The sequence below is a fragment of the Hyperoodon ampullatus genome (assembly GCF_949752795.1).
Source record: "Hyperoodon ampullatus genome assembly, chromosome: 15".
In the NCBI taxonomy this organism is placed as follows: domain Eukaryota; kingdom Metazoa; phylum Chordata; class Mammalia; order Artiodactyla; family Ziphiidae; genus Hyperoodon; species Hyperoodon ampullatus.
Window position 1 is genome coordinate 62,222,349 of NC_136928.1, and position 19,018 is coordinate 62,241,366.

General features: G+C 40.2%; 1 protein-coding gene across 24 annotated transcripts in view; it reads right to left on the bottom strand.

The window, feature by feature from the left end:
* Positions 1-19,018, bottom strand: part of LTBP1 (latent transforming growth factor beta binding protein 1) — a gene marked incomplete at its 5' end in the record, with an annotated part of 437,494 nt that overhangs the window by 11,542 nt on the left and 406,934 nt on the right. The window lies entirely within an intron of this gene.

The following is a 19,018-nucleotide window of genomic DNA, read 5'->3' on the forward strand; positions in this document are numbered from 1 at the left end:
CCAGGCCGTAAAGGGAAGCAGAGGAGAGTCATGGGCAGGGGACCCTCTGCGGTTTTCTGCATCTTCCTTCCCCTCCCTTCATCCCTGGACATGCATTTTTCTCAAGTTTCTAGAACTTACTGTCCTTTGCTGCTTCACTTTATCTAACATGTTACCAATCCAAACTTCAAGATTTTTGGTCAGTTATCAAAACATCATTTCTACATTAAATGTACTCTCTTGTATTTGAAGATGTGCTACAGTCCCATCAACACCAGGACATGCATTTTGAGTTATTTTTCTGGGAGCATGATGGGTCTATCCTAATCCATCCATGCTGCCTCTCCCATTGCGCACATCTGCTCTCGTTCTTGGCCAGGGTCAAGGGTGAAATGAGCACGGGGTAATGAAAAGAACATGGGCTTCAGAGGCAGAAGCCGGGGCTCAAGTCCTGACTGTACCACTTACTTTCCAGCTTAGCAACTGTGGGCAAGCCTCAGTTTTCACATCTGTCACATGGGGATAATTCCTGTTTGCCTCTCTGTTACTGGTGTATTAAAAAATGAGATGATGTTATGGAACTGTTCATAAATTTTGAAGCACCAAGAAAATGGAGGTTACAATTTTTTCTTTTAGGTAAAATCACTCATGTCCCTGCTAAACATCTGGAAATAAATGAGGATTTGCAAAGACGGTATCAGAATGATTGATATAACATAGTGTTAGCAAAACTTTAAATGTAGTTGTCAATGGGCAAAAACTTGTACAATAAATTAAGAGCAATGAAAGCACAGTCTCCAGATGTTTTTAGATATTGTTTCAAGATTTGAAATTTTTAAATAGATGGAGGGAAACTCCAACTCAGTTAACAGAGAAAGATGTCTTCATCTCAAAAATTATTGACTGCCTGGGCAAATTTAATTGCTTGATCAGACAGTGATAAGGTATCAGCAACAACACATTATAACACTAGATCAACAAAACTCAAAATACAGGGGGAAAAACTGATGTTCAGCAGTTGTTAGTATACGCTCGACCCCTTTAGAAATGCCTTGAATAGCCAGTAGGTTTCTCATCATCTTTTAAGGCAACAACTGGAATATCGTGGAGTTTTCTAGTGAATCCTGGGTAAGGGGTCTCCTCCAGGATCTGGGCACATGCACCTTTCTAACATGTGCTGGATCTCTGAGCATCCCAAGCCACACCAGAGCCCACTGAGCTTGGAGGTGCTTGGCCTTGGTTATCCCTAGGGCTGGGTCATGGCTATAGTCCAGCTGGGGAGGCAATGAGTTGTGGTTGGCTGAGGCTGTGGAGCTGGGAATAGCAGATCCCTGAACTGTTTCCACAGCTCCTGATGGCAGCCCATGGGAATCTCTTAGCTGCCACTTCATCCAGCTCAACATGTAGAGAAGAACACATTTTTTGTCCCTAGAGTCTTTTTCCTTCTGCAAGACACTCCTTACTTAAGCAAGTTGATGACAATTAAGCACCTGGTTGTCTGGGGCTTGGTGCAAAGGAAGAGCTCTGCTTAGCAGGGCTTGTACTTTGTGAGGCAAATGCCATTTCTGGGACACCATACAATGTGTCCGTCCAGGATCTAGCCAAATATGAATGTGAAATGAATAGGAAGTGGAAATATTCACACCTCAAAGTCCCCCCACTCACTGCACTCTTCACCTCTGCAGGCACAAATGCTAAGCTCTTGATCAAAGCTATGAAAGACAGACACATACGGGATGGTGTGGGCCGCCATCACTTACGTGGTCTAAACAAGATCCAGGCTATGGATCACGCTCAGTTCCCTGGCATGGCAGATTCACATGACAGATGGTACTGCTTTGATTTTAATTCTAAATTGAAAAAAACAGTTTAAAAATTGCCCCCCTGGAGCCAAGAGGTCTGGGGCCCCCGCTGTCAGCAGCAATGGGAAGCACATTATCATATCCTGGCAGGAAATCTCCTTCCTTATGACAGACACATCTGTAGGGCTGGGTCTGGACAGTCACACATCACAATGCCAATCAGGCATGTGAAGAAACTGGGAGGTGAAGTCTGACTGAGGCAGATTAAATTCAGCTGCTTTTAGAAATGATGAAGAGGCTGCACTTTGTTCTCCACACATGAGGGCTGAAAACCTAGTGCTCTAAAGTTTGAAGTGCATGATTTTCAAATAAAGGAGAAGGACCAATTCATATGCATAAGGAAAAATGGGTCATATTTTACTGAAACTTCTAGATCAGGTGTTTTTCCTACAGGCCTCCACATGTACTATTAATTGATGATGGCGTTTGGAAAACATACACACCAGGAAATGGAGGAAGGAGACAGGGAGAATGGAACGAATATTTACCTGAGCGCATGCTGAGCCAGTAGTATAATCGGCATTTTTCTTTGAAATTAGCAAAAGCTATGGAATTAGAAAAATGTTGACCATTTACAGAACATACCATCCAGTACTGATGACAGAAGAAGGAACGTAAGAGAGAGGATTCTACTGGTGATGCCACACCCTGTGGAACTGGACATCTGTTTAGGTGTCTGTCTGCTTATGCTCATTCTCAGAGAGTACATACACTCTTATCCACAGTGCCTGGTAAGCAGGCAGTGAACCTGCTTTCCTGATGTTAAAACTTGCTGAGTTGTGAGAGAAAATTAGGTATCCGAAAAAGCAGCAGTCCCCAACCTTTGTGGCATCAGGGACAGGTTTCGTGGAAGACGATATTTCCACGGACTGGGGGGAGGTTCAGGTGGTAATGCGAGCGATGGGGAGCGGCAGATGAAGCTTCGCTCGCTCATCCGCTGCTCGCCTCCTGCTGTGCGGCCCGGTACCAGTCCGCGGCCTGGGGGTTGGGAACCCCCTGCTAAAAAGAGAAGCACCCAGAGTCAAAAGCCCGGGGTTCTAGTCCTACTGCTTCCATCATTGGATGAATGGATAAAGAAGATGTGGCACATATATACAGTGGAATATTACTCAGCCATAAAAAGAAACGAAATTGAGTTACTTGTAGTGAGGTGGATGGACCTAGAGTCTGTCATACAGAGTGAAGTAGGTCAGAAAGAGAAAAACAAATACCGTATGCTAACACATATATATATATGGAATCTAAGAAAAAAATGTCATGAAAAACCTAGGGGTAAGACGGGAATAAAGACAGACCTACTAGAGAATGGACTTGGGGATATGGAGAGGGGGAGAGGTGAGCTGTGACGGGGTGAGAGAGTGGCATGGACATATATACACTATCAAATGTAAAATAGATAGCTAGTGGGAAGCAGCCGCATAGCACAGGGAGATCAGCTCGGTGCTTTGTGACCACCTAGAGGGGTGGGATGGGGAGGGGGGAGGGAGGGAGATGCAAGAGGGAAGAGATTTGGGAACATATGTATATGTATAACTGATTCACTTCGTTATAAAGCAGAAACTAACACATCATTGTAAAGCAATTATACTCCAATAAAGGTGTAAAAAATAATAATAATAAAAAGAGAAGCACCCAGAGTCAAAAGCCCAGGGTTCTAGTCCTACTGCTTCCTATTCTTTGGACTAGATACCTTCCTTTGAGCTGTGTCTGTTGAACAGGATTATGGTGCTGTGCCTTAGCAGCATTAAAGGCAGTTCATTGCTCCATTCAGTGATTGACTCACTCATCCGACCAGAGGCTGAGAATATTACAGGCAGCGTGGGGTTTGGGAGAGAGAGAGGAAGGATAAAATGACAGTACACTGACATGTGCAGTAGTGCATGAAGAAGAGGTAATGCCTAGAGTCAGCCAGGAAGAGCTGCTGAAGCCTTCACCTTGGAGATGAGCATCTACAGAAAGAGGGTCAGCCAGGTGAAGAAGAGGAGGGAAGGTAACTCAGAGTCATAGGCGTATATAACAGATAAGAAAGTCTTTGGGAAATGAAAGGACCACATAAATGCTGCCTACTACCCATCCCTGCTAAAGAACAGTCGAAAAAAGGAAAGTTAGCTAACATGCACTATTAAGCTCCTGTGTGCTAGGCGCTGTGTACCTTTGCGCACACTTTTCCCTTTAAATCTCAGAATCCTATGAAATAACTGTAATTAGCTCCTTTTGTCTCCGATAAGGAAGCTAAGGTTTACAGCATAATTGTCCTAGCTTAGTTGAAGGATTGACTCTGTTGGTCTATCTGTAAAACCATGCTCTTTGAATTCCACAGCTGCCCTTCTGAAACCCTTAGAAGAAAATTATTAAATACATTCCCTAGACTGTAAGTATCAGGTAAGTACTTAGTTCAGCAATAAGCATTTCTGACTAAAATTCCAGGGAGAGTAATAACCGTGAATGCTGGTGAACTCAGCCCCACCAGGGTCAGCTTTATCATTAGCAGGATTTATATTTATTGAATTTGCTCAATTTATTAGGTGGAAGAGATCAAATTGCTTAATGTTTAATTAAGTTGTACTTGTTGAGGAGAGGGAAGTAATGAAGTCTAGTCTCGGCAGGGTTTACATTCTGTGGGACGCCTGTAAATGTTAATGCTCTAAGGAAACTCACAGGCTGTAGACCAACCAAGTTCCCTCACCCCCAACCTTCACCTAATGCTGCCCCTTCCAAGTTCAGTCACTCCCAGCATTTTCCATCACACTGCTGTTTACGTAGCCAGACTATAACTGGAGAGAGAGATTTGTTGGGTGTGAATGCCAAAACAATGGAGGTTCCATTTAGAAATCCATTTCTAAAACATGGATTCAAAATTTATAGACTTGTAACAGCATTAAATTATGCCACACATGAAAACCTTAAAATAATGATTGATAACATGAATTTCTCAGGAAGGACTGCATGAAAGGTTTCCCCTATTTCTAAGTAAACAGGGCTTTGGAAATAAAACATTAAGTCTTGCATTCAGGCAATCTCAGAGGAAATTAGGAATGAAGTAACTTCTAATATTCGATGAGACAAGACTGGACAATGCAATGAACAGGCAAATAGGAGGAAAGTTCAACATTTTAATTTTCTAGGCTGATCTACTTCATATTTTTCCAACTGGAAGGACAGATAAACTGTTTCATTTCCTGCTTTCCTAATCATTAAGTGCCACTCTGAAGTGACAAACTGAGAAGTCAACAATTAGGAAAAATAAATATTATATGGAAGGAATACATTTTGTTTCTTCTGTTATGTTTTTTGCATTAACCAAGTAAGAATTATTATAAAATTTGAGCTACACATGTGCTTAAGATTAAAGAGGATGTTGCACAACATACGGAATATACTAAATGCCACTGAATTATTCACTATAAAATGCTTAACTTTATGTCATGTGAATTTAACCCCAATTAAAAAACAAGTCAAGAGAAACAAAAAAATGTATTCTTTGAAGTCCGGTATTCATCTAACCTTTCTACTTTTAATTGGTAAAATGAGAAAACAAGACTAGTTGATCTCTAAGGTCCTTTCTAGCTTACATATTCTACAATTCTAAGCAGACATTTTTACTATTAGGCTGCAAAATATTGGGAAGACAATCTGTCACTGAAACTTGTGGGCTATAATATGAGGTAATTACCACCAGATGGCGCTATTGTCTTCAGGTGGTGCTCACACGGGTGTTTCCAGATATCTGAGAATAATGGAATTGAATGCACTGTAAGTAATCATGGACAGTCTAACCTCATTCATTTTCCTGCTGAGGAAACTGAGGTCCAGAGAAATTTAATGATATTTCAAAGGTCAAGTCAGGTTAAATTTTCAAAATATTGTTTTCTTTTAATAAAACTAAATTATTAAAATCTAAGGGTAAAAATAATTGTATCTTAAGTTTTGAAGCTGTTCAAAACTCTCTTAATGAATATTCAAAAGTATAGACCTCAAGGTTATGAAATAAAGATGTACTACTGGATCATCATTTGAAGAGCAAGTTCTAGGTAATTAATGCAATATTAAAGTACTGCTAAACATAATTAATAGATTATTCATAAATATGTATCCCATTTAATTATAGGAAATAAGCTAAAGCTGCAGAGCAAAACTGAACTGTTTTAAGATCTGTAACTCTGTTTTATGAGTTGCTCATAGATTGCTATTTATCTTAATCTGAAGTAACTCCCTTCTTACCTTCCCCTCTGGATCTATTCAGAATCAGATACCGTCCTAGTAACTCTTCCCTCTGGCAGTGATTTATTTGGCTACCTCGGTAGGCACTGAAAGATTATGATGTGAATGGTACCTTCTAGGGTTGAACAGTGCACAACTAACACAACTGTTCATAACAGCTCTGCTTGCCACTGAGACTTGAAGCTCAGAAGGAAGCATAAAAGAAGGCCTTGTTGTGCCCGGAAGCCTTCCAATGAGCTAATCTTTTGTAATTTGCTTCTTAAGACACTGGCTACTGATGTTGAGCAAAATAACTATCATCCAAGTTTCTGCTCCTTGCAGATTTATGCCAACATGCCTCCTAAGCACTTCCTAGATGCTTTCCTCCCAGTCATAAGAGGTGCAATCTGTCTGCTGCATGAAGGGAGAGCAGATAAAATTTCCCTCACTCTTCCTCTGCCAGGCGTGCCTGCTCTAGCCATGAGGTCAGCATATAAAAGACATGGGCAGCCAGTGGCTTTTTTCCAGCCATAGTTGTCTTATAAAGTCAATTAGGAAAAGGTCAAAATAAATACAACATTATTTGATTTCAAAACCTCAAACACAGAACAGGGCTTTAAGCAATTACATACAGTGATATTTTTCATAGTCCCACTCAGCACAGTTCATTTTCTGAGAGTACATTTCAGCTATCAATGAAGATAAAAAAATCCTATCGGCAAAATTTCTTTAAAATATGTGAAAGTAAAATTTCCACTAAAGAGAAAATCAACACCAAAAAGGCATTTCTAGAAAATCGAATGCCTATTCATAATGTCTGATTTCAAGGTAGAAAGTTTAAACTGCTAAAAATCTGATTTAAGATCAATTAGGTTGCTTGTTAGTGAAAAATAAAAGTGCTGCTTTTTGTGATCTGATGGTTCATTTTGCATGCATATCTTAATTTCTCTACTTTGGCTTTACATTAGAAAGATTCTAATAGATACATATGATTATAATAATAATGCAAGTTATTCTCCAGTCAGAATATTTTCAATAACAGAGCATGGCCAAACACCTTCTTAGCACTTCAATGTAGTATAGCTATTAAGAAAATAAGCCTTGAATAAAATTGATACCCCAAAGTCCAAATCGTACACAAACTAAAATTTCAGGAGTGTTCTTGTCACCAACTTTCCATCTTCCCATCAAATTCCCCTCACATTTAGCTGTTCTATAATAGTTGTTGAGGCCACTGAGACAATAGCTTCAACCAGCGTGCTGGTCCTCCCCAGCTGGCATCCCAAACCCTCGCTGACTCACACCAACTCCAGGGAATTGGGTTTGGGAACTGCTGCCCAGTTCCAGGACACTCCTCCAAGTTCTGTCACCAACAGTTTAGCAGGAAATGGAGTAAGTTTTCCCCTTTATGAGAGGTTTTTTTTTTTTTTTGCGGTACGCGGGCCTCTCGCTGTTGTGGCCTCTCCCGTTGCGGAGCACAGGCTCCGGACGCGCAGGCTCAGCGGCCATGGCTCACGGGCCCAGCCGCTCCGCAGCATGTGGGATCTTCCCGGACTGGGGCACGAACCCGTGTCCCCTGCATCGGCAGGCAGACTCTCAACCACTGCGCCACCAGGGAAGCCCCGAGAGTTTTTTAAATTTTCCTTTTGAGCTTTCCTTACCCTGAGACAAACCGTGTTTCCTACTATGACAGCAATATGATCATAACCTGAACATGGCTTACCTGAACATGGCCCATTGCTTTCTCTTCCTTTAAAGCACCTGCCCAAGACAATGTTGTTTTAAGAATCCACATTTTGGCTTCATTTCTAGTGTTCTTCCTCTCATGCAGTCCCTGTTTTTGTGCCTGGCCTTTGTATCATTCATTCCTGTTTATTCACTCCCTTCCACAAGTCCAATATCTCTTTCCTGGTCTTCCCCGACCTGCCATAAAAGCCCTGTCCAGCCGGGGGTCCTGATTGAGTGTTCAGTATCCCACCTCCTCCCTGCCCTTTTCCAGTGTGTATCTGGGGAAGGAGAAGAACGACATTTCACTCCCAACTGAACATAAAGGCCCTTGCTTAAGTGTGTGTTTGTACAGGATGGTAGTGGGAGCTGGAGAAGCTCTACAAAATGCAAATATTTTCTTTAACTGGTTCTCAACCTTTTTTTCAATCCCAGTTGTGATGGCTAATATCACATGTCAACTAGGCTAGGCCACGGACTGCCCAGATGAAGTTGGTCAATTGTTATTTTGGGTGTTTCTGGATGGGATTAACATTTACATTGGTGGATCTGAGTAAATCAAATTACCCTCCATAATGTGAGTGGGCCTCCTTCAGTGGGTTGATGGCTTGATTAGAACAGAAAGACTGGCCCTCCTATGAGAAAGAGAATTCCACTGCCCACTGCCCAACTGCCTTTGGACTTCAGACTTCATCTACAAAACTGGCTCTTTCTGGCTGATGGCTTTTGACCTGGAACCTCGGCTTTCCTTGGGCCTCCACAACATCAGCCACCCTAGAGATTTTGAATTTACCAGCTTCTATAATCACATGAGCCAATTCCTTAAAATGAATCAGTGACTCAATCAATCAATCAATCTTTCTCTCTCTCCTATTGGTTCTGTTTTTCTGGAGAACCCTGAATATTGCCTGAAACCTTCTTTACTGGGTCAGGGGAAGTTTGTCATTAGTGTGGTACAGAATTTCAATAAGGTGAGCACATACCTTTAGCAGAAGGTACCTGATTCTTGAGGGGAGTTGTGTAGTTAGAGAAAAGCTTTTATTAATTTTATTTGCCCTATTTATCTGCCCTATTATTCCCTTGAGAGTCACTGCAATGGAAGGTATTGCTTATAAAAACAGTACACATTAGGAACACGTGGGGTCCCCTGTTAACATGGAAACAACAGAATGTGCTCTGCATGTCACACATGGCTACTTAGACTCACACTGTGAGTATACACATTCCATGTCCTGGTCTTAATTCTCTAATAACTGACAATCACAGTCATGAATTTTTCTTAGCTGGCCTAAGATGGTAATTCTGCTATACAGATAATGACATACATTAAGTTTAGAACATTAATACTTTACTGTGAAAGTTTTAGAGTAAGGGTTTTTTCTTGTTGCTATTTAATATGTCTACAATGTTTAAGAGAACCATATACTAGATGATCTGATGGGCCTTGTGATTTCAATTTGAAATATCTAGGATTTTATATTACATGAGAATTCACAGAACTCTATTAGGTCAGTAAGGATTTAGATTCATTAGGGAATTCAATTTGTTGCATTTTAAGCTTGATTTATTAGATTGATAAGAGCTGCTTAAATACCTAAGAAGAAAATGCTTATTAGGATTGGAGGCTGCCCTTTCAGGTATATAAAATGCATGAGATAAAATCAAATACATAAAATTTATAAATCAGAGGCCAAAGTGTTAGAGACTTAATTAACTGAGTTTTGATATAGAAATAACTCTCAAGGAAAATTTAATCTGTTCCTTGAGCTATATAAACATTAATCACAAAATAAAACTTGATCTTATTTTATATAAAAATATTGGACTTATAAACAGAAGGACAAAATGTTTACGTTGAACTTAAATTCTTAGGTAAGTCCAGGTTTTAACATTGATAAATTGGATACACTGAATGTTCATTTAAAACCCCACCCTGAGTGGTCTTTTCCAGGCACAAGGCCTCTCTCAGACATTATATAATAACTCACACTGGTAGCCTGGGAGCCTTGAGGGGCACAGAAGCAGCAGGTTCTCTCAGGGGCTGCAGAGATTATCTGGCTCTGTGTTAGTCCCCAAACTCTCACCTGCCCCTCATCGTCTTTGACTCTTGCTTACTTTCAAAGAGACTTCTAGCACTGTATAGTAAGGTAACAATGGGGAATAATCATTAGCTCAACTCATATCCTGGAACAAGATTTGATCTATAATCATCGCTAACACCTACGAAGCATTTACTGTATGCCAAGCATCTAACATGCGTTAGCACATTTTTAACCCTCAAACAATCCTTAGGAAGATGTTGCTACTACCATTTTACAAGTGGGGAAACTAACGTAATGATCACATTTAATACCAAGGCTCTATGTGCATAATTCACTACTAAATTTTATTTTGCAATAACCCTTTTATAGTGAGAAAAGTACTTTCACCCTTTTCGGGAAAGTAAGGGGTAGCCTTCTAAATAAATACAAAGAATCTTTTCAATAAGAAACAATATAAATTGCTTACTTGCCCTTCCATATGGTATCCAATTCAGTCTAGTTCCATGGATACCAAGAATTCTGTCCCAGAGAACTGGACCACTTACCTCTGAGAGTATTCTCTCTGTATATACAGTGTACACATATGGTGGCCACTCAATTTAGGAGGCCTTTTATATCTTTCCAGTTTGATTTAAATTCTCCACTATAGCTTATTAACAGCTGCACTTTCTTTGATCATAATAATCCGGATCTATGATCACAATGATAAATGCTTTCATACTTACAGAGTATTAATTATCATAACCTCAAAAGAGTTCTCAACTTCGGATATAGGAAAATGAAGTAACTCGCCCAGTGCAATTGACAGAAGCAGTGCCAAAAGCAGAACGAGATCCCTGGACTGCCCAAACCAAAGGCGGTGACCACTCACTGTGCCTCACATGTAGGATGTTCCAGAGTTATTATTAACATTCTTTGGAAACATAGTTCTTGGAAAAGCCTTTAAACTGTGACTGCTGAAAGGCCTTTTGCAACCGCTGCCCAATTACAATATTTTTTCAAGTTTAGTCCATGAGTCAAATCCCTGTCTTCCTTCACACCTCCAAGGGTATTATGAAACTTCTTACACTCAGATCTTTGGGAACATGTAAGAGCCATGCACAGATAGGAAAGAAATCACTAGCTTAACTGGTCAAAGACAGATTCCAGATTCTTTCACTCTTACAAAACCGTATGAAAAGACGGGGTAGATAAGTTACTAGGAAGTATTAAAAAATAGTGTGTCACAGGAGATGATGAATTTATTACATAAGGATGTTATCTGTACAATTGAATGAGCAATACTGAGGAATGAACTTCTAGTTTAGCAGTACAACATAATTTTATATCATGTCAGTTCTACAGAATTTTACATTTCCTGTAAATACAGACTGCACGTCTGCTCCAAAATTTATTGCCTAGATGTGGCCTTGTAGGTGGTTCAAGTAAAAAATGAAATGAAGGAATATGTAGATAATTTAACTGAAACTGAAGACAGGCAAACTATAAGTAATTTAGACTGCATTTCAGACATGGTTCTTACTAACTGCACCTTGCATATAATAGTTTACTAAACATGTTGTTATTTGACTTTTTAAAAAATAAGAATTAGACATAAATCTATATTACGATCTATAGAATTCTTTACTGACAGAATTGATTTCAAAGTTTTCCTATGCTGTAATGATTATATTTTTCTTCCTGGCACTCAAGTACAAGGATAATCTCTATTCCCACAACCAGAGTTTTCTAATCAAATCTATTTATATATCTATATCTTTGAATTGCTCTGTGAGCAAAACTGAGAGGACCGATGCCTCCACATTTTGATCAATAGCAGTGTTTCACAAAACATTTTAAGCATTTGACAATTTCTTTTGTGGTACTTCAGTTTCCTTGGAGTTTTTTTTTTTTTAACCCCACTGTGACCTTTCTATGCCTGACCTGCACCTAGTACTTCAGAGGTTAAAACACCTGTGGTGCAAGTACACTGTACCAACCAAGAGGTGGCAATCTCTCAACACACTAAGTCTCCCCTCAAAATTTCTTAACTTCTACGTTTTAGATCAAGACTTTATCAATTCTTTATGTTCAGTTTGTTCACAATAAGTCTAATTATTTTAATAATTTACTTAACAGAAGTCTAATTTTTTTTTTGCAGTACGCCAGCCTCTCACTGTTGTGGCCTCTCCCGTTGCAGAGCACAGGCTCTGGACGCGCAGGCTCAGCGGCCATAGCTCACGGGCCCAGCCGCTCCGCGGCATGTGGGATCTTCCCGGACCGGGGCACGAACCCGTGTCCCCTGCATCGGCAGGCGGACTCTCAACCACTGCGCCACCAGGGAATCCCCCAGAAGTCTAATTATTTTAACAAGATAACCACAGACACTGGGATCCCTGGGTACTTTAGATTCCAGTGTTCAAATATGTCTAATTTTCTTTCATTTGCAGGTCAATAGGTTTTTATTTCCATGAGATAATAGCACCCTACATATCTTGTAACCCATAGGTACATTTTTCCAGAAAATTTTGAGTTTATACTTTTAAGAGTAGCAATAAATAAAAACATTAAAAGTTCATTTTACCTATGTGCTAGGCATCACCAACAGTTTAATTCACTGAGAATTACTGACTTGCTTTAATCCATTAATTCATCAAGTATGTATTGTTATCTATTATGGCTACCGTGTGCTCGATTCTGATACAGAGTCTAAGTTGGCTAAGCTTACTGACTGGCTCTAAGGCTGTAGAGTTTCTCTCTCAGCACACAACGCATGAGGAAATTGAAAAAAAATCTCATCCTTAATTTTTCACTTTGTTACTTTTATATTCTAAGTGACACTATTTATCTAAGATGTGCTTTGAGACCTTGGGGAGATAGGGACTGGGGTAACACTAAAGTGGTTGATAGCACGGATGCCTGGATTTGAATCTGCCACTTGCTGGTATCTGAACACGGATGGTAATCTTGTGTGTCTCAGTTCCTCTCCACCCAAAAGGAGGTAATTATAGACTTACCTCATAGGATGGCTTGGAGAATTAAATATCTTAATTGATGGTAAGCCTCTTGAACAGTGCCTGGCATTGTGTTATACACATGTCAGCTACCATCATTTTTTACTCAGGTGGAGACCCAGAAAAACCAAGCTACATAAAACTCGTATTCAATAAACTCCAGATTTGAGAGTTCATGACTTCCTTCTAGCATGGCACTGAAAACTTCCAGAAAGATCAAACAATGACCACCCTCTCTCATTCAAAATATGGACACAGTGGTTTGTCTTTCCTGACTTGGTTTTTCGAATAGCTTTTTCTTGCAGAGGCTGGCCATGATAAAGAGCCCAAATTTGATGGTCCTCCCAAAGCGGTTCAGCCATTCTCCCCAAACCAAGGGAAAAAAATTTTTTTTAAGAACAGGCAGGATTAGGGGCTATTGAGAGGGGCAGGAGAAGAAGAGGATGCTGGGGCAGGAATAAGAGAAACTCCAGAGGCTGAGGAGGCGGAGGATGTCAGGACACGACCACTTCAGCAAACTCACTGCCGGGCCGCCCAAAACCATCTGAAACCTTCTCCTAATACCTGGTGTCTGGCCTCCCAGACTTTAGCTGAGGATTAAAATGGGAGCCCCAAGCAGCTCCAGAAATGTACTGAATGGTACAACTAGGCAATTCTTCTCATGTAAAGTGACCCTGACACAATCCATCAGCCTCCACTCACTCACCCGGCATGTGGTACCAGTCTGCACCTGGTACCAATCTGCAAGTTGCCATCTAACTTCAGAGAACACTATTTCAGGAGCCACTCCTACCTCCTCCAACTACCAGTATTCTTAGATGCAGTTGCTGCCTTAGTGAGAATTAGTGCCCATAACCTATTGGACCAGAAGTGTGAAAGCCTGTTTTGGAGCCAAAGCTTTACTTTACACACTGCACTTTAATGCTCAAAGCTGATGACAAGCACTGCGATTTATTACTTAAATTCCTCCAGCACTGTTTCCATCAGTAACTAATTGTTCCCCACAGCAGTGCTGCACTCCTACGGAAACTGGAAATTTCAGTGCCTGACAGGCTGGAATTCATCCGGTGCTTTTATTAACAAATAGACAATATGGTCCTTTCTCAACTATCATGTATTCCTGAAGAGCAACATTTAAAAGGCTCAATGGCAGAATGAGCAAATCAGTCTTAAAATTCACACATTCTCTGCTTCCTCTACGAAAAATTAATAACGGTATTAAAGTCGGTTTTAACAAAATCAGGTTGAATGCTGCTACGTGTCTCTAGAACCTTGCTAGTGTGGTCTGAGGACCAGCAGCAGCATTGCATTGGGACTTAAGAATGCAGAATCCTGCCCACCCACCTCCACCTAGAAACCAGAATCTTTTTTTTTTTTTTAATAACATCACCAGGTAATTAACATGCCCATTAATGTTTGTGAAGCAGTGGTCTAGAAGAGAAAGTTTTATATGAGGACAATTATTTCTGCATTCGTCTATCCTTAATTTCTTAATTCATGTTCAGATGCTATTAGGTAAGTGTATTTCATGAGAACCTTAGATTTCAGTTACATTTGAAAATGCATTTGATCTGACTCACCCGGCAGTAGTAGCATTAGGTGCTACAACCTGCTAATGCTTACTGTGTGTCAAGCACCATGCTAAGTGTTCATGTATTAACTGATTCTTACAACAACCCTGTGAGGCAAGTGATATTAGTTTCATGTGAGGAAACTAAGGCACAGAGAGACAAAGGAACAAGGCTGTGTAGATGGAAAGTTGCCAAACCAGGATTCCCACCCAGGCAACCTGGCTCCAGAGTCCATGTGCTAATAACCCCTCTGCTCTGGCTCTTCTTGCTTGCTATACTCCGGCAGAAACATGCTCAACGGGAGACGGTTTGGTGTAGATATGACCAGAACATCAGGTACCAATCAAGGAAATGCCAGCTAATCACAGGGCCTCTGGAAAAATTGCTTAACTTTGCCATGGGCTTCTCCCTGGATTCAGGGTAGAGTATCCCTAAGTCTAGTTCAAGGCCCATAATTTCAGGGGTATAAAAGAAATACTCCTTCTGGGATGTCTAACTACTTCCTATACTCCAACAGAAACAGAACAGTGTTTTTCAATATATGTTCCCTGGAACCATGGGGTCCTTCACGGATACCTCAAGAGCCTAACTAGTTGTTCTCCCTACCAGCTCCAGCATCTTTCACGTTAATGAATTTATATATATTGGAAGTTAAAATAATAATTCCGTTGACAAAAGACTACCTTTTTCTAAAAAAATAAAAGACTGAAAATCACTGATTTTTGAGGATTTGGCTGACTGTAGACTAGTGATTCTTTTTGGAAAATTTATCACCAGTACTGTGCATATATAAGCTAGAAAGAGTGCAGCAAAGATACTAAACTTTTTTTTTTTAATTTGGCATGTGGTACCACTATTTCCTCGTACCCCATACTTTCCTAAAGATATTATACAGTATATATGTGTTCACATGGATTTGTTTGAATTTACATTTAAAATTTTGTTTTGTAAAGTCTCAGTTAAAAATAATTGATGCAATATTCTAAAATTCATTTCTAACACCAAAATAACTTGAATATTCTTTTAAAAACGTAGTCAGTTAGATTTTTTTTTTTTTTTTTTTTTTTTTTTTGTGGTATGCGGGCCTCTCACTGTTGTGGCCTCTCCCGTTGCGGAGCACAGGCTCCGGACGCGCAGGCTCAGCAGCCATGGCTCACGGGCCCAGCCGCTCCGCGGCATATGGGATCCTCCCAGACCGGGGCACGAACCCGTATCCCCTGCATCGGCAGGCGGACTCTCAACCACTGCGCCACCAGGGAGGCCCGTAGTCAGTTAGATTTGATTCGCAAAGGCAACTAGCTCATCAGGTTTTCATGCCATAAATACTTAACATCCCAGCATCAGGACAGGGACAGAATAAAGTGCAAATACACGCAGAACCTTTTCATAAAGAAGCTTCTGTAACCCAAGTGTTGGGGTTGCGGACAGAATAGGCACAGCGCTCCTACAAATCAGCAAGAAAAAGACACAAAGTCCAACCAGAGAAATGGGCAAAGGGTATAACTCACTGACAGAGAAACACAAATCATCTATAAACAAGAAAAAGATGCTCCAATTCCCTAGAAATAGGGAGACGCATATAAGATACCCTTCTTACCCATATGATAACAATTGTAAAGACTGAGAATATCTAGTGGTAAAAGGGTATGAGGAAAAGGCATTTCAAACACTGTCAGTGTGAGTGTAAATCTGTCCTGTATTTTTTGGAGAGTAATATAGTATAGTATTTTCATTTGTAGGAATTTTCTTATCAAGACACTTCCACAGCTATATATAAGATACATATGTGAAGGTTCATTGCAGCATTGTTTATAACAGGAAAATCAAGACTGGGGAAGGGCAGGGGTTGGGGGAGACAGACAGCCCAGATGTCCAGTGCTGGAGGTGATTAAATAAACCATGGTACAGGCATACCTTGTTCTACTGTGTGTCGCTTTACTGTTTTTTTTTTTTTTTAGCAAATTGAAGGCTTGTGGCAGCCTTGCATCAAGCAAGTCTATTGCACCATATTTCCAACCACATTTGCTCACTGCCTGTCTGTGTCACATTTTGGAAATTCTCACAATATTTCAAACTTTACCACTATTACTACATTTGTTATGGTATTAGTGATCTTTGATGTTACTATTGTAATTGTTGTAGAGTGCCACAAACCCCACCCATATGAGACAGTAAACTTAACTGTGGAAACAAAGGATTTAGAATATTACATAAAACTAATTGAGAAAGCAGCAGCAGGGGTTGAGAGGACTGACTTGAATTCTGAAGGAAGTTCTATTCTAGGGAAAATGCTATTAAACAGGATTGCATACCGCAGAGAAATTGTTTGTCAAGGCAGAATCAATTGAGGTGCAAACTTCACTGTTGGCTGTTTTTAAGAAATTACCACAGTCACCCCCATCCCCAGCAATCACCTCCCTGATCAGTCAGCAGCCACCAACAGCGAGGCAAGACCCTCCACCAACAAAAAGATGACTTGCTGAAAGCTCAGGTGATGGTTAGCATTTTCTAGCAATACAGTGTTTTTAAATGTCATGTATAGTTTTTTAGACATAATGCTATTGCACACTTAACAGACATAAACACTGTACAGTGTAAATTTAACTTTTATATGCCCTGGGAAACCAAAAAATTTGGGTGACTTGCTTTATTGCAATATTCACTTTATTGTGGTGGTGTGGAACTGAACCCATAATATCTCCAAGGTATGCCTGTACATCCATAAAACAGAGTCTGTGCAGCCATTTAAAAGTTACCATCTTTCACCAGTTCTAAGATACCCTAGATTGCAAAATACATCCTGATAAATGACACTAAAATGTAAAAAAATCGCTTGTGGCCATTAATAGATGCCATCAATTATAAGATACCCCCAATTTCAGAGATGCTAACAAGTAAATCAAAAAACGTGTGCCTCAGATCGATGATATGGATTTCAGCTTTAAATATTCTCTTAAATATAAATTTATAATAACTAATATGGATTAAAAATATAACAATAATTAATGTATAGAAAAAAGACTTGGATAATTAAAACCAACTGTGAAGAGTGCACATCTTCAGAGGTACAAGCTATTAGGTATAAAATAAGTTATAAGGATATATTGTACAACATGGGGAATATAGCCAATATTTCATAATAACTATAAATGGAGTATAATGTTTAAAAATTGTGAATAATTACATTATACACCTGTAACATATGGTACATCAACACTGTACTTCAATTAAAAAAAAAGTGTGTGGGGGCTTCCCTGGTGGTGCAGTGGTTAAGAATCCACCTGCCAATGCAGGGAACACAGGTTCAAGCCCTGGTCCGGGATGATCCCACATGCCGCAGAGCAACTAAGCCCGTGTGCCACAACTACTGAGCCTGCGCTCTAGAGCCTGCGAGCCACAACTACTGTAGCCAGCACACCTAGAGCCCGTGCTCCACAACAAGAGAAGCCACTGCAATGAGAAGCCCGCACACCGCAACGAAGAGTAGCCCCCCCGCTCGCTGCAACTAGAGAAAGCCCGCGTACAGCAACGAAGACCCAGCACAGCCAAAAATAAATTAAGTAATTAATTAAAAAAAAAAAAAGAGTGAACATCTTCAAGGAGCAGATCTTCAAGGAGCGGAGTTCAGCTGTGATGGGGTAGATGGAGGGGGACATAACCTCTTTGATTAATTCTTTAGAAGAAGGATATATTTTTTAAAAAAATTAAACAATAAAAACACTGCCTAAGTAGAAAGGTTTGAGGTATTCAAGCATCGTGAGAAGATGACTCAAGTCATATATATTATAGTCACTTCCTTAAGATTTCACCTTCTTCTCCTTGTGGCAATTGCCTCTAGGGACAGAGGCTACAGTAACGCTAATAATATACCACACTCCTTGTGTTCCTGCCCTATCTACATCCTCCCAGTTCTCACAACAACTCAACAAGACAGATGCCTCCATTAATGAGCTGCATTGGGTGAGGTTCTCTTTCCCCACGTCACGCAGCTGCTGTGGGCAGTTCTGAATTCCAGATCCAGATTTTCTGGCCCCAGAACCCATCCCCTTTCCATTTCTGGGCTACTATCATTACCATCTATATCTTTAAGAGGTTGCTCTTCATCCTTTGCTGTTCCTTTTCCTTTTACAGCATTTCAAATTACTTTCTTTTTTTGTGCTACATTGGTTTGAGTTATTTCCAAGCTAAAAAGCTAATTTATTATTAAATATCTTGAAGATTACATTCTAATTAACTAAAAATAAATGCAGTTCCTCTTTTCAAGCAATTCTTCCCCTCTTGGCCATTCTGAGAATTTGTTCATTATAAACTCTTTCACTTTATATCCACACAGTATTTTTCCAGCTTTAACAAATCGATTCTATAGTCAAAGACAAAATGCTATACTGAACACTTTCAAGTGCTTTCCTTTAACAGGCAGTAAGTAGCTGTGGCGTCAAGAAGAGAAATAAGCAATCGGCGCACAACCCAACAGTCACCAAGTAGCTCAGCCTGGGAGCCAAGAGTCAGCACCTTCCAGCCCTCCTCCCACATGAGGAGAGGGGAGGAAACTGAGAGCTTAGCCAGTCCCATTTTTTTTCCATTTGACCAAAGGTTTTAACCCCAGGTCTAAAACTTGAAAGTCAAGGAGATTTGTTCAAGTACAT